This window comes from Megalopta genalis, chromosome 3 (genome assembly GCF_051020955.1).
Source record: "Megalopta genalis isolate 19385.01 chromosome 3, iyMegGena1_principal, whole genome shotgun sequence".
NCBI lineage: Eukaryota > Metazoa > Arthropoda > Insecta > Hymenoptera > Halictidae > Megalopta > Megalopta genalis.
The window spans coordinates 20,750,116-20,763,510 of record NC_135015.1 but is presented as its reverse complement, the minus strand read 5'-3'; the positions used below and the strand labels follow the sequence as shown (position 1 = coordinate 20,763,510).

Below are 13,395 nucleotides of genomic sequence, written 5' to 3'. Positions count from 1 at the left end.
CGGGGATCGTTCGTTGGCTCCCGCGACCCGTACTTTTCCCCCGAAAATCCCGCCGTTTATCCCTGTTTCCCGGGCAATTTTTCGCGACAGCGGCGTCGCGAACGATCGTTCCCTGCGAAATTCTTTCGGCGGGGAGACGCCGCCCCTCGCGGACCCCGTTTTCCGAGCCGTCCGCGGGCCGCGCAGGGGTGTCTTAGGCGAGCCGTTCGAGCTTCCAGATGGCACGAGGTCCTGGGCTTGGGAAATCAATACCGTCAAAACCACCCCTGGTCCTGTGTCACTGCTACCCCTATTCCACGTGCCGGCTACGAAGACCACGGCCCCGACGCTCGAAATGCTTTCCCGATGATCGCCGTTACAGCGGGGACGACCCTGGCTCAGCGAGCACGGGGAATTATCCTCTTTTCGTCGGCGACCTTCCAACGCCGCGCCGCGGCGGACGTTCGTTTTCAGGGCGCGATACGCTCGCGTAATTAAGGGGTTGCGCCGGTTTGATCCCATTGGGAGAATTCTCGGGGAAGCGCGCGGGTAAATCGGCGACTAGGAAATAATTGATAAGCGGGCCGCGGCTCTTTGTGCGAAATAAAAATTGTCAAGGTGATTGCAAGCTGAGCTCGGCATTGTTCGGAGAAGACCTAAACCTAGCGAGCTTTAAAAGCGACGAACGTGTGTTGCTTTGTAACGATGGAAATTAAAAAAATTTATTATATATATATAATATAATATAACATATAATTATGAACTAAAATGACGAGAGGTTTTTATTTAAATTATATATATTTTATATAAATTATATATATGTATATATTATATATTATTATATATTATATTATTATATTATATTTATATTATATAATATATATATATATATATATATAATTATTATTATATATTATATTATTATATAATTTTATATATATAATTTAAATAAAAACCTCTCCTCATTTTAGTTCATAATTAAATTAATTAAATTATTTGTAAACGCGTGCCGGTGAATCCTCATTTTCTCCTGGGCAAAGCAAACGCATTTTCGCATAATGTTTAAGAAAGAAAGATCCGTCCGACTTTATCGTCCGATTAAATATGTCCGTCGAACGAGCACCCATTCGGATATCTATGACGGTGATTTACAAGATAAATACGATCGAGAGTTTACATTCTTGTTATCCGAGGAAATATTTGTTCGGACACATGTGTACTACGCGATGACTATAGCAAAGGCGCGCGACATCTTACATACTTCTTCGGAGTACAGTAATTTCTCTCTAATTCGCGCTCGGATCGCGCGGAAAAATGGACAATTTGAGAAGAGGAGATACGATTATTCGGCTCGCTTTTATAGCTGCCGATTGTCAACAATTATAAAAACGAGGCGCGAGAGGCTCGAACAATCGTACCGCCTCCTCCCAAATCGTCCATTTTAGCTTGCAAATTGAAGGACAATTGGGGAGAATTTACCGTACATCTTTTTACTACAACAATGATTTCGGTGAAACGATTTCCACTTCGATGGATGAGACCCTCTCGAACTAAAGTTGATCGTTTTGTTCGCAAACCCCGTGATCGTTGATTTACTTGAAAATCGTTTTCATTAATATTTCATCTGAAAATCAAATTCGAGTATTCGTCTTTCGATTTCGCTTCGGGAAACGAGGACCGGCTCCTCTTCCGGTACGCGGTGGCTCTGATCCAAGACATTGCCAGGATGCGGCACGTTCGTGTGTTTACTTCGCGTAGACACGCGATTATAGACGGAATTATTATTAGCGCGGTTCGTAAATTTTCTACGAGCTTCCGCTATCGATCGCGATATCGCCGGAGTCAACTATCTTCCGTATTGACATACAAGAAATTAAGATTGCCGTGTACATAACTTAGCTATCGTGCTACTTGTTGATAAGTATTTTATCTAAAGCGTTCGCGGGCTCGAGTGTCACGTCGAGTATTACATGGATTCTACTTTTTTTTTCCTCTCGTGTGAACGAGCATCTAATCTTCGAGTGAATTCCTTACTCGTTCACCTCCGACATTTGTTAATTGTTGGCGTTATCTTCGCGACAGTTATCTTCGTCGATGCGTGAAGAATTAATGGCACTAGAAAGGTGGGCAATTAGAACTGCGTGCACAGGGTGAAGAAGAGCAGAAGGTATCGACGAGGTTTAAATGCGGAAGCAGCCGATCTTTATGGAAAACATACTATAATATAATGTAGTATACTGTGATGTAATGTAACGTGATGTAATGTAAAGTAACGTAATGTAAATGTAACGTAACATAATGTAACATAATATAGTATAATATAATATAATATAATATAATATAATATAATATAATATAATATAATATAATATAATATAATATAATATAATATAATATAATATAATATAATATAATATAATATAATATAATATAATATAATATAATATAATATAATATAATATAATATAATATAATATAATATAATATAATATAATATAATATAATATAATATAATATAATATAATATAATATAATATAATATAGTATAATATAGTATAATATAATATAGTATAATATAGTATAGTATAATATAATATAATATAGTATAGTATAATATAATATAATATTATATTATATTATATTATATTATAGAAAGATTCATAAAATGAGTCTCCGTCGATCTGCAAAAGAAAATTCAAACAAAGTTGAACAATCGAATGTGCGCACGCCGCCGACAATATCCAGTTTCTCCACCACAAACTTGATTAAATATAAATCTGTATAATGAGTCGTATAATCAAGCTGTATTATTAATTAATTAATTCGTTGTTAATGGATTCAAACGAGCTGTCTGGGAACGGGCAGGGTGCGTACCACTTTCGCGACAGGCGAACGTATAGGACATTATCAGTAAATTAATTGTTAAATTAATTGCTGAATAATTCGTCCGTCGCTGGATCGTCGAATTAATAAATTTGTCTGCGTTATATCTTTCGGGGCCATATTGTGTAATATCAAAAGAAATTTATTATTTATTATTTACTTTTTATTTCAATCTCCAAACGTCCCTAATTCGGCCAACGATTTAAATTACGTATCGGCGCAGAACGCGATTAAAAGAACTGCGACAAATGAAACGTTATTAGCCGGGAAATTCTGTCTCATCTCGAAGAATTCATTATACCTTATTAACACAGATTGCTTTACAGCAACCGAGAACCAGCCGTCGGTTATAATCCTTGCTAGAAAGCCTGCGGTAATCCGCGCGGCGCGGATTAATCCACGATGCTAATTCCGAATGAATTTTATTCTATTTAGCGAAAAACATTCGGTTAATCCTAATCATCGGGATCACCGCGTTCATACGATCCGCGTCGAACTGAATTCTCGTGTGTTCTCGGCAACGTTGTCATCCTGGTCGACGTCGTCGTTCTTTCAACGGGTTCGAATTTAATTGCACGTCGAAACGGCGCAACGTTATCTACGAATACGCGAGCCTGGTTTACAATAAATAAATAAATCTTTCGGTCGCATAATTAATCGATCGTTAATCCTAATCATCGGGATTTCCGCGTTCATTCGATCCGCGTCGAACTGAATTTTCGCGTATTCTCGTCGACGTCGTCGTTCTTTCAACGGGTTCGAATTTAACCCTTTGCACTCGAAGCTATTTCAACTGTAAATCTAAAATAATTTTTCTGACTTGTAGTATTTTTATTTCACACGAAAAAGTGCATTTTATGCATTCGAAATCGACTCTTGTGACTCGCACGACGGTAACGCTCTTAACAATCTTTTTAAATCTAAACTTTGCTAATGCAAAAATTATTTTAGAACGTGACATCATAAATTTTCATGGTGCCTCAGAGTCACCACTCGAGTGCAAAGGGTTAATTGCACGTCGAAACGGCGCAACGTTATCTACGAACACGCGAGGCCCGGTTTGCAATAAATAAATTTTTCGATCGCATAATTAATCGATCGTTAATCCTAATCATCGGGATCACCGCGTTCATTCGATTCGCGTCGATCTGAATTTTCTTTCAACGGGTTCGAATTTAATTGCACGTCGAAACGGCGCAACGTTATCCACGAACACGCGAGGCCCGGTTTGCAATAAATAAATTTTTCGATCGCATAATTAATCGATCGTTAATCCTAATCATCGGAACCGCCGCGTTCATTCGATTCGCGTCGAACTGAATTTTCTTTCAACGGGTTCGAATTTAATTGCACGTCGAAACGGTGCAACGTTATCTACGAACACGCGAGGCCCGGTTTGCAATAAATAAATTTTTCGATCGCATAATTAATCGATCGTTAATCCTAATCATCGGAACCGTCGCGTTCATTCGATTCGCGTCGATCTGAATTTTCTTTCAACGGGTTCGAATTTAATTGCACGTCGAAACGGCGCAACGTTATCTACGAATACGCGATGCCCGGTTTACAATAAATAAATCGATCGGGCACCGATGCGCCTCGCTTCTATTCAACCGCATGGAACTCCCGGGTTGTATACGTAACACACGTCCCACGATCCGGCCAGCGAGTTGCGAACGTGCAGGATGATAACGCGATTTGCGGAAAATGTATTGTCGGCGTGAGAAGTTCAGGTTGCATTCCGGCCCAGAATATGTATCCCTCTTTGCCTTCGCGCGGACCTTGCGAAACGAAGTAAAAAGTTACCTCTCTCTCTCTCTCTCTCCCTCTCTCTCTCGTAAAGGGCAAATGGATTCTGACATCAAAAATGTAAATGCGCACTTCGCTTGCACGAGAGGAGTCCGCATACATTATTATACCGTTCCGACACCGAGAGGGAACTGTTTAATATTTTGCTCATAGAGTTTCGGCTAGATGAAACGATTATACGTTTGTTATACTCGGCGGCGTTCGAACGTGTTTTTTTTTTTTTTAGAGGGAGAGAGAATATCCGTCGGAGGAGGAAATAGGCTTACGAAGAATTTTATGTTTGACAAATCGATTAGATACTGTATTTATAGTGCACTTGAAAACAGTTGAAAACACTTTGTTAAAATGCTCTGTTTATTGTTTTATTAATATCGGAATTATTGAGTCCTGAACAAGTATATTGTTTACATAGTATATATATATATAGTTTATATATTTAGTTAGTATATATAGTTTATTATTTATACAGTATACATAAAAGTATTATATACATATAATTTATATAGTATATAAGTATACTATAGTTTATACAGTATATAAGTATACACATATAGTTTATATAGTATATGACATATATAATAATAATAATATAGTATAATTATATATAATATAATATATAATATTATATTATTAATTATATATAATGTAGTATATAATAATTATATAGTATATGTATATACAATAATTTATATAGTGTATTAGCATATTAATTAATACAATATATGTATAAGAATACATAGTGTATAAGTATATTGTATATAAACAAGTATATTTATTGTTTAAACGTCCTACGATTCTTATTAACAACGTATGCTTGTTCGAAGATGTCCGTGAATAAAATTCTGGCAAAAATATTTTTTATAACATCAGGAACTGTGATAGAAAAGATCAGACGAACATGTTTTCTGTACAATGTTTTCTTTACAATGAGAAAATATCCAAAGACAGCGAAGCTGCAATTAAAATGCAGAATTTCCTCTCGGCTAAAAATAGCTCCAAAGTGGAGAGCGACAAAACCAACGAACTATAGAAATTCTAAATCGCGGAGACAACGCAGGAGTCACGTTCGCGACGCGTATCCTCGTTCTGCTATAGTTCCACTCTGATATCCACTTTTTGTACGTCGGCTTAGCAGCATCGGATTTCGTTATTTCTCCGAAATACAGTTAATGTCTCCCTTACTGACGCTCGGATTGTTCACTAAAATATATAATTTGGAAAAACGGAAATACGATTATTCGAGCCTTGCGGCTCGTTTCTATAATTGTGAACAATTTATAACTATAAAAATAAACCACAAGGCTCGAATAATCGTATCTCCTCTTCCGAAATTGTCCATTCTTGTGGTTAATCTGGGCGTCAATTAGAGAGACATTACTGTAACTGATAATTCGAATGAAACAGACGATTGCGGCGTCGTTATAATAATTGCATCTCCTCTTCCCAAATTGTCCATTTTTGTGATTAATCTGGGCGTCGATTAGAGAGACATTACTATAACTGATAATTCGAATGAAACAGACGATTGCGGCGTCGTTATAATAATCGTATCTCCTCTTCCCAAATTGTCCATTTTTGTGGTTAATCTGGGCGTCGATTAGAGAGACATTACAGTAACTGATAATTCGAATAAAACAAACGATTTCGGCGTCGTTATAATAATTGCATCTCCTCTTCCCAAATTGTCCATTTTTGTAGTTAATTTGGACGTCAATTAGAGAGACATTACTGTAACTGATAATTCGAATAAAACAAACGATTGCGGCGTCGTTATAATAATTGCATCTCCTCTTCCCAAATTCGACCATTTTTGTGATTAATCTGGGCGTCGATTAGAGAGACATTACTATAACTGATAATTCGAATGAAACAGACGATTGCGGCGTCGTTATAATAATCGTATCTCCTCTTCCCAAATTGTCCATTTTTGTAGTTAATTTGGGCGTCAATTAGAGAGACATTACTGTAACTGATAATTCGAATAAAACAAACGATTGCGGCGTCCTTATAATAATCGTATCTCCTCTTCCCAAATTGTCCATTTTTGTGGTTAATCCGGGCGTCAATTAGAGAGACATTACTGTAACTGGTAATTCGAATAAAACAGACGATTGCGGCGTCCTTATAATAATCGTATCTCCTCTTCCCAAATTGTCCATTTTTGTGGTTAATCCGGGCGTCAATTAGAGAGACATTACTGTAACTGGTAATTCGAATAAAACAGACGATTGCGGCGTCGTTATAATTATAAAGAAGATATTTTTTTAATCTTACGCACAACAAGTAAATCATTGCGATTTGCGTTATCGAATTGTTGATCTTTCGTGATTTTGAAATCGGGTTGATTGTCGCCGGTATTTCCGCGTGCTTTCTAAATTGAAAGAGGCGAGGGGAGATAAGAATCGATTCACGTCGACTGTGTCTTTTGTGTTGAAAACAGAGAAGTTCGGGTCGCTAGGCGTGTGCACAAACATATTTACTTCACCCTCGTGCGCGCGCGTGCACGCTCGAAATGTCACGGAGCGAAATGTTCGTACCGCGCGCAGCGCGGACAATCTTTACCTTCGTCGGAATGCCTGAAAACTAGGTTGATCAAGGGCGACCTATTACACGTTGAATCATACGTGTGTATGCTTACAGGTAGACTGCGGGGTTTGACGCATTTATGGCAAAAACGGGGAACGGTCGAGATACAAGATCGCAAAGTCGCGAGAAGAATCGGATAATATCGGGGCACGTTTTTTTCAGCTTGTCAAAGTTATTCGGTGAAACAATTCATTTTTATCTCATTTCTGTTACTTATAATCGCGTTGGAAAATTTGTATTTCGCTTAAAAGTCCGTGGTTTATTTATAAGTACATTTGCAGCTGTAATTGTTTCCCTTTTTCTTTCTTTTCTTTTTCTTTCTTTTCTTTTTCTTTCTTCCTCTCCTTCTTTGTATTTTGTTTGTATGTGTAAGTATCTGTGTGTAATTATTTTTATGTGATCGTTTGTATATGATTATTATTATGTAATTATTTGTATAATAATGTAATAATGTGATTAATTTTATAATAATTATTTGTATGCAATTACTTGTATGTAATTATTATGTAATTATTTGTATAATAATGTAATGTGATTAATTTTATAATAATTATTTGTATGCAATTACTTGTATGTAATTATTATGTAATTATTTGTATAATAATGTAATGTGATTAATTTTATAATAATTATTTGTATGTAATTATTTGTATTTAATCATTTCTATGTAATTACTTGTATGTAATTATTTGTATTTAATCATTTCTATGTAATTACTTGTATGTAATTAATTGTATAATAATTATTTGTATTTATTTATTTGTATTTAATTATTTCTATGTAATTACTTGTATGTAATTAATTGTATAATAATTATTTGTGTTTAATTATTTGTATTTAATTATTTGTATTTAATTATTTGTATTTAATTATTTCTATGTAATTACTTGTATGTAATTATTTGTATTTAATTATTTCTATGTAATTACTTGTATGTAATTAATTGTACTATAATTATTTGTTTTTAATTATTTCTATGTAATTATTTCTATGTAATTATTTGTACATAATTAGCCCGTTTGAAGCGTCGTACAAATATTAGGTTGCCGGAAAAAGCGATCTCGGTTTTTGCCGTAAGCTTCTTTTATCCGGAGAACCGAAATTGCTTTTGCAACAACCCGACATAGAATTCACGGCGGAGGCATCTGGAACCTAACGCTTGTCCTAAAGCGACGATCGCGAAATTGACGCGTACACTTCGAACTTCGTTAAGCGTTTTGCAACTCGTGCTCATTGGAAGGTGAATCGCTCGGAAAATTACGAATTTGTTTGCTTATGCGCACGCCACGTTTAAGCGTGCTCCGCGATTAAAATGTAAATGAAATTGCTTCATTATTTGCGCGCGAAGGATAAATTGCGTGCGAACTTGAAAATGTATTCGCGTTCCACGGAAAGTGAACAACTTGTTCGCTGATTTCGATGCCACGCTCAATTAACGACAGAAACGACCGAGCTCTAAACGCGACTGTAATATCAAATTTTAATTTTAGATTTATCAAGTTTATTCAAGTTTATCGAGTTTGTCGATGTTTATCGAATTTATCAAGTTTATTATATTGAAAGCTTAAATTAATGTCGAAGTATTTTATGCAATATTTTTGTACATGTCGTTCCACGACAATGCTGACACTGGATATATTTAAATTTTGTATTTTACCTAAAAATTTCTCCTAGAAATATTTGTTATAATATCGGTAACGGTAAAAGAACAAGAATCGGAAACCGTCCACAATTATATAATTATTATAGTTATTATATAATTATATATTATATTATTATATTATTATTATATTATATATTATATTATTATATTATTATTATATTATATATTATATTATTATATTATTATATTATTATTATATTATATATATATTATTATATATATTAGTTAACTATATTAGTTATTTATAATTAATTGATTATAATTTTATACAATTATATACTATAATTAGATATAACCGTCCATAATTATTCAAATATTTTATTTGTTTGCTTTATTCCGGCCTGGCCTAAGAATATTCCGAACATCTTGCAATTTCGGAACACGTTTTTGTTTCCACTGAAATTACAATTTAGATAGCCAATGGTCGCTATTTTTTTTACCGCCACTTATTCATGACGAGTATACTCGTCGAACACAGCTATACCGTGTAAATTCTCTTGTAAAACGTCTCGTTCTTATAATTGTTAACAATTCATAACTATAAAAATAAACCGCAAGGCTCGAATAATCTCGTATCTCCACTTCCCAAATTGTCCATATTAGTGGACAATCTGTCCACAAAAATGGATAATTTGGGAAGAGAAGCCTTGCGAATTCGATCCTTCCGACTTGTTTTTATAGTTATTATTTTGTGGACAATCTGAGCGTGAGTTAGGGAGACATCACTATATTATAAAGATAAACTTCGCGAGGAATCGTCGTAGACTGCAAGGGTTACTTTAAAGTTCTGTAACTTTGCGAACAAAAATCGCAGCCAAGTTTCTCTTTTTCCAAATGAAAGGAGAAGGATCGAACTTCGTTTCACGGTAAATGGCATCTCCGGAAAAAATTGTACAAAGTTCGTGCATTTCGTCAAACTTGGCAAGATCAAGATTTTCAATGTGACAAACATAAGTTCGCATTCGAAGGGTTGCAACGGCGATGGAGTACCAAATTTAGAATTCAGAAAAAGCGTCTTAAAGTAAAGGTTTCAAGCTTTAATTTGGAAAAAGAATCATCGTCCTACGATGATTTTCGGCGGAGTTATCGTCGCTCGAAGTTGGCCGATCTTTTTATCGAAAATTTCTCTACGTTATAATCTTCTCGAACAGTGTACAATAATGTCTCCCTAACTGACGCTCAAATTGTACACAAAAATGGACAATTTGGGAAGAGGAGATACGATTATTCGAGCCTTGCGGCTCGTTTTTATAATTGTGGACAATTTATAACTATAAAAATAAACCGCAAGGCTCGAATAATCTCCTCTTCCCAAATTGTCCATTTCCGTGGACAATCCGAGCGCCAATTAGAGAGACATTACTTCTGTACCGCCACTTCTTCGTGACGAGTATACTCGTCGCAACGCAACTATACCGGTTGAAAACGTGCAGGGAATCGCAGTCGACAAGAGATTGAAAATATGAAAGAAAATAACGTAGGACGAATAATGTCCTCCGCATAAATCGATCGACGATTGTACGCGTGTATGTGCGCGCGTGTTAAAATCGAATGGAAATTCATACGCGATTCGACAAAGGCCTGCGCCGCGACTTTCTTGAATGCAAATCTTCGGCCGGCAGGATTTTATCGAGCATTTTCAATTTGTTTTCCGACGTGGGTTCGACGATTGTCCGTCGAATCGCGCGGCCCACCCTCTACGCCTATGTGTGTAGCTGTTGCACTCGTGGGCGTAACAGCGGCGGTGTCGAACGTTCGACGATGCCATATGCGACGATTCTGTATCGAAAAGCAACGGCGAGCGTTTCTTTCGGGCCTTTATCTTCGATCGAAACTGGTTTCGAAATGTATGCGATCGAAAAATGCTTTTAGACATCGTTAACCCCTTCTCCTCCAGGAACGAAGACAGATTTTTAAGGAAGACGTGGAAGCAACGCTCTGCATTCGATGCGATCCGAAATCTTTATTTTCGAACAGGTTTGTATATTTGAAAGTATTTAATTCGACACTTTGTTAACAACAACTGTCCCATTACTCGAACAGAATAGCACGTGATTCGTTAATTCGGATAATCGAGGCTCCACCGTATCCGTACCGCGACGACAATATTTTTAGGTTAGAGCGACCGTTGGCATATAATAGATATTTATAATAGATATTTAATAGATATTTCTAGATTATATATAATATATTTCTAGATTAATATATATTATAGATATATATTTTTCCTTCGATTTGATATACAGGGTGTCCCGAAAATGTCTCGCAATTCGGAAACGGGAGGTTCCTGAGGTCATTTGAAGCAACTCTTTCCTTTGCGAAAATGTTCTCCGAGGCTTCGTTTACGAGTTATTAACGAAAAACACTGACCAATAAGAGGCGAGCTCGACTGGCGCGCGGCGGCCCAGCCAACGAGCGCACGGAGCCCAGTTCCGCTCATTGGCTCGGCCGTCTCGCGCCGAATGATCTCGCCTCTGATTGGTCTATGTTTTTCGTTAATAACTCGTAAACGAAGCCTCGGAGAACATTTTCGCAAAGGAAAAAGTTGCTTCGAATCACCTCAGGAATCTCCTACTTTCGGATTGCGAGACATTTTTGGGACACCCTGTATTTCTTGCTTGGTCGATTAACCGGTTCGCAATTTTCTGTTTCAGGATCAACTGAGATCACAAAGACGATTCTACGGAAAACGATCGACCGAATTTCTTTCGGCGAGGTTATGTCACAGTGAAAATTACCCGGCATCGAAATCCAATCTTTTTGCGCTCGGTTGAAATCCTGGAGAAAAAACATTTGGATGAAATGAAAACACTCGTTTGTACGTGTAATTGTCACATTTTCGCTATTATTTTTCTTTCGGTAATCGATGTTCTTGCTGAAATTCGAATCGTTGTTTAAGATCGCGAACACTCGCACGTGGCAATAATTGATACGTTTTTTAAATATTTTTCACGCGGGGTGTTATTCAGCTTTATTGATCCGCTAACTTCCAGGCCCGAGAAGCCACGCTGCTTCCCCCAGTCTTCTTAGGATTCACGTGGAACATCGGTTAGAGCCGGAGGGACGTGATCAGACGAGATAAAAGGAAATGATTTATTAGGCTGGACGCCCAGCGAACATACAAACTCGATTTTTCTTGATTGCTCGCAATATAATGTCGGTCCGCGGTTCTATTTTTATTCGAATACGCGCGTAAATACGTATGGGAAAAGCTTGACAGAACTTTATTAAATTGTCTATTTCGACGAGTCTCGTACGTGCATTGTCCGCGTGCCAGAATTGCATAAAATTCGTTGATTATTTTTAACGAAGTTAATCAAACCTGGGGAAAAAATTCCCGACGCGAAAATTAATAATCTTACGCGTTCGATGTCGAATTGAATTTTGTTTCTTTTAATTCAACGCGACGAAGAACATACGTTTATGTACATACATATATACGTACATATATAATTGTTTATAATATTTATGTTAATAACATTGTAACAACGTTACAGACATAAATGATTGTCTGCTAAATTTACGGTATTCACAGTATTACAATTGTTTACAGTATTATAATATAGTATTGTAATTGTTACAGTATTATAATACATTATATGTTATTGTTACAGTTACATTAATATTATTAATTGTTACATTAATACATTATAATTATTGTTACAGTGTTATAATAATACAGTATTGTAATTGTTTATAATATTTATGTTAATAACATTATAACAACGTTACAGACATAAATGATTGCCTGCTAAATTTACAGTATTCACAGTATTACAATTATTTACAGTATTATAATACAGTATTATAATTGTCACAGTATTATAATACATTATATGTTATTGTTACAGTTATATTAATATTATTAATTGTGTTACATTAATACATTATAATTATTGTTACAGTGTTATAATAATACAGTATTATAAATACAGTATTACAATTGTTCATAACATTTATGTTAATAACATTATAACAACTTTACAAACACAAATGATTGCCTACTGAATTTACAGTATTCACAGTATTACAATTATTTACAGTATTATAATACAGTATTATAATTGTCACAGTATTATAATACATTATATGTTATTAATTGTGTTACATTAATACATTATAATTATTGTTACAGTGTTATAATAATACAGTATTATAAATACAGTATTACAATTGTTCATAACATTTATGTTAATAACATTATAACAACGTTACAAACACAAATGATTGCCTACTAAATTTACAGTATTCACAGTATTACAATTGTTTACAGTAATATATTCGTATCGCATGTCGATCATCGAATTTTGAATCGCCGGCCAAAAATATCATTTCATTACGAAATACATACATACATACATACATACATGCATACACGAGTTTACACGAATACTCGGCCGCCGTATATTTCAAAGCGTTTTCGGGCGAAACAAAAACTGTTGTTCGGCCGATGTCGAAGAGATCAGCGAATTTCC

The 13,395-nt window shown here is 35.7% G+C and overlaps 1 long non-coding RNA gene across 1 annotated transcript in view; it reads left to right on the top strand.

Annotated features, from left to right (window-relative positions):
* The window catches only part of LOC143259169 (uncharacterized), a 44,405-nt gene extending 32,065 nt beyond the window's left edge, over nucleotides 1-12,340 (top strand). The window contains exons 2-3 of the long non-coding RNA XR_013032989.1: nucleotides 11,575-11,738; nucleotides 11,914-12,340. This is a non-coding gene — a long non-coding RNA (uncharacterized LOC143259169). The remainder of the gene's footprint in view (nucleotides 1-11,574; nucleotides 11,739-11,913) is intronic.
* The last annotated feature ends 1,055 nt before the right edge of the window (nucleotides 12,341-13,395 follow it).